This window comes from Pteronotus mesoamericanus, unplaced genomic scaffold, assembly GCF_021234165.1.
Source record: "Pteronotus mesoamericanus isolate MK-2021 breed Mesoamerican mustached bat unplaced genomic scaffold, CSHL_Meso_final scaffold_36, whole genome shotgun sequence".
NCBI lineage: Eukaryota > Metazoa > Chordata > Mammalia > Chiroptera > Mormoopidae > Pteronotus > Pteronotus mesoamericanus.
The window spans coordinates 18,249,444-18,252,894 of NW_026555313.1; the positions used below are offsets into that span (position 1 = coordinate 18,249,444).

Here is a 3,451-nt window from a genome sequence, read left to right on the forward strand (position 1 = left end):
CTGGGGGGCAGGGTTATTTGCATGAATGGACCTTTCTTTTCTCAGGGTATGAAAAAGGGAAGGGAGAGATTTGGGGGTACCTCTGCTTCAGCTGTGAGGTTGCCAAGGGCAGTACCGGGTGATAATCTCCAACCTGGCCTGGTCCCGTCTTCTCTCATCACTCACTGCACAGGTGACTAGACACGAGGACAGGTTATAGGGCCCTGGGAAGACAAATACATTCTTGCTTCCTTCTCTTATCTCTAGGTCCAGAATCCCCATCTCTGGGTCTGTCCATCTTCCAGGGTCCTGGGCACACTCTGCGCTGAATCAACCACCCCTTAGTATCTGAGGCCTTGGGAAGGAGGGTCACCATTTCCTGTACTGGAATCAGCTCTCCTGCTGCAAGTGAGTATGTATAGCATGTGTCCTGGTACCAACAGTGCCCAGGAATGGACTCCAAATGCCTTATCTGTGGTAATAGCAAGTGACCCCTGAGGGTGCAGCAGCACCTGAGACCCCCTATAAACCAAGCAGGAAACTGGTAGATGATGTTGGCACCCACATGTCTGCTTTGACCCAAGTGTAATTGCCATGGTGTCAGAACAAAGTCAGGTCTTCTTTATGTAAATAAATATTATTTTGGGGGTGGAGAGTGCATCTTGTCTACTGGGAAATCACTTTCAAGTGTGGGCTTTAGAAACCTTATCCAACTTGCGTAAATATTTGAGAGTAAACTAGATTATTTGGGGAATGTGCAAGGAACTTATTTTGATAGCAGCTGGATATTTGGGGGTAAAAAAAGCGAAGTCAGGATTTGCTTATATAATACAGGATGCTGAAAGACACAGAACAACCCACCCCACAAGTTCAGTTTTTACATTTTGTTTCTTGTGATTCCTTTAGTCAACCAAGAACCAAAAAGGTTTCTAAATGCTCACACACTTAGGATGTGACCTGTTATAGAAATCGGTTTTAAAATCTGATAACTAGAAACCTCAGCTAAATGAGGAATAAAAGATAAGAGGAGATTTTTGACAAAGTGCAATTTTAAATTTACTTTTATGTGAACAAACAAAAAGTGAAATAATGCTGTTTTGATCCATATTTTGGTCCATACCCGAGAAGGGGTCACCATGGTCAAGCAGTATGGATTGTCTTCTGTCACCTCTCTGACAGGTGACTCACCCAGAGTTCCTGAACACTCCTGCTGACTGAGACAGGACCGCCTGGTAAGAGGGCAGCTCTGCAGAGGCCCCGGAGGTTGGTGGCTGCCCACCCTCTCCCCTGCGGAGTCCGCACCAGGGCAGCAGGCCGTCGGGCGGGCTAGGGCTCAGCCACGCTCTCGCCCCCTAGCCTCACAGCCAGGGCCACAGACACAGCCACTTTTGCAGTCTCTTCACTGCCTTCTCCAGGGGCTCCCAGACCTTGTGCTCCCACTGCATGTCGTCCCACAGCCACTTGTGCTGCAGCTTCATCTGCCGGTCCTCTATCTGCATGAGTACTTGGCATGCAGGTGGCCAGCCTCACAGCCCTTGTCGCACACACAGACCTGCCACACCTGCTCCAGGTCCTGTTTAAGGCCCAGTGGAGCCCCTGAGCCTCTTTCATCTTCTTCTAGTTTTCAGCTAGGAGGCGCTAGATCTCCTTCTGCAAATTGCTCTTTGCCAGGATGATTTCCTACAGTTTCTCCCTCTTGGTCAGGAGCAGAAACTCCAGTTCCTGGTGGAGGCTGTGCTTGGACTGCAGCGCACTGCTCAGTGTCTCCTTCAAGGGCTTCTTCATGACTTCCAGCAGGAATTTCCCTTTGATTTCCTTAGTGTCCAGGCCAACATCCAGGCCTGAAGAAGGTGTTCCAGTTCCACCTGCAGCCCTACACTGGGGGTGTAGAAGGGGGCCTGCATGGTCCAGGGCCGCAGGCAGAACAGATAAGGTGTGCACACCTGGGGAGTTCAAGTCCTTGGAAGAGGTGGATGAAGTCAAGGAAAGAGAGGAGAGGAGCAAAGGGAGGAGGTGAATTCCTTCCTGTTCTCCACTTGCACCCTGGCCTCTGAGTCCTCCTGGTGACTGAGGGTGCTGTGGCCCCAGGTGTGTCCACTGTCAATCTTTGCTTCTGCAGCTGTATGCAGGTGGGGAGGGGCTGAAGGGGCCGGAAGGGCCGGAGGCGTGGGAGACGATGATGGCACGTATCGGGCTGCCCACCACTTTATGCTGGGCTGGTGTAGCCAGGGTCACTTTGGGGGCAACACCCATCTCAAAGTTCTTGTAGGAGTAAAAGGTGTCTTGGATCAGGGGAGGGAGGTGCCAGGAGAGCTTTTTGTCACTTGCAGAAACTGCAGGAGATCCGAGTCAGGAGGCTGAGAGGCGCTACTGAGGGTTAACACAGCTGAGGCTTTTGCTGGAGGAGCCGGACAGGGTCCGCAACCAACTGGATTGTTTGTCCTCTAAAAAGACATGGGGTGCTGGCAGGGAGCATCGTCTTTTTTTCTTATGGAGACTGGGGGCTTGGAGTAGACCTGGGGCTCCCACCACTTGCACTTGTTGCCACAGTGGAAATTCTCCCGCACATGGCCCAGGCAGCCTCGGAGGCACACCTGCCCCTCCTTGCCCATGTACTCCTGGCTCACCAGAATGCAGGCCATACAGTTGGCTGAGTCTGAGCCCCAGTGGTAGGTCTGGTTTTCAAGGGCCATGTGCGAGTGCACTGCGAACTTGTATAGTGGATACATGAGGCGGCAGTAGAGGCACTGGATACAGTTGCCACTAGGGCTGCTGTAGAAGTTGGACACCAGCAGCCCCTTGAACTTGCAGCACTCATGGTACGGTGCACACTGCTCTGGCTGAGCTCCAGGCCCAGCGCCAGGCTGGTGGCTAGCTCCTTCTCACGGGGCAGCGTGTTGCACAGGTGCTCCATGTGCGTCTCAGTGATGAGCCTGCCTGAGGGCGCTGAGAGAGCAGGATGCCCATGACTTTGAAATCTCCAGTTGGTCTGCCAGCAGCAAGAGCAGTAGATTTGAAGCTCCTGGCACAGTGACTTGAGGATCTGCAACCGGCACAGGCACTTCTCACCGCCCACCACAAAGCATGAGATGGTCTTTTCCTGCAAGAAGGTCTTGCAGCACTTGGGGGTGGCTGGACTGCATGAAGAAGGACTCTGCCCCAGCCACAAGGGCAGTGGCAGATGGCTGGTGCGCATGTGCAGCGTGTGCTCTGGCTCTACAGCCGCCAGCACCTTGGTAGTTGGACATACCTTTTTTCTCCGAAAAATCCTTTTAAACCACCAGAGTCATAATTCTCATTCCCACCAGGAACTGGAATCATGCAGCAAGAACGCCCACCTGTCTTATCATATAAGTGTCTCCCTCAGCCAGTGAGATTATCCAGAATCTGTAGCATTTCTTCTTGCTCTTAAGAACATCTGCAGATCACAGATGAGAACACTTATTTTGAACTAGATTAAATGAACATACAA

The 3,451-nt window shown here is 51.9% G+C and overlaps 1 pseudogene; it reads right to left on the reverse strand.

Annotated features, from left to right (window-relative positions):
• Positions 1-1,337: 1,337 nt before the first annotated feature.
• On the reverse strand, positions 1,338-3,175 carry LOC129086140 (ski oncogene-like; annotated as a pseudogene).
• Between the last annotated feature and the right edge of the window lie 276 nt (positions 3,176-3,451).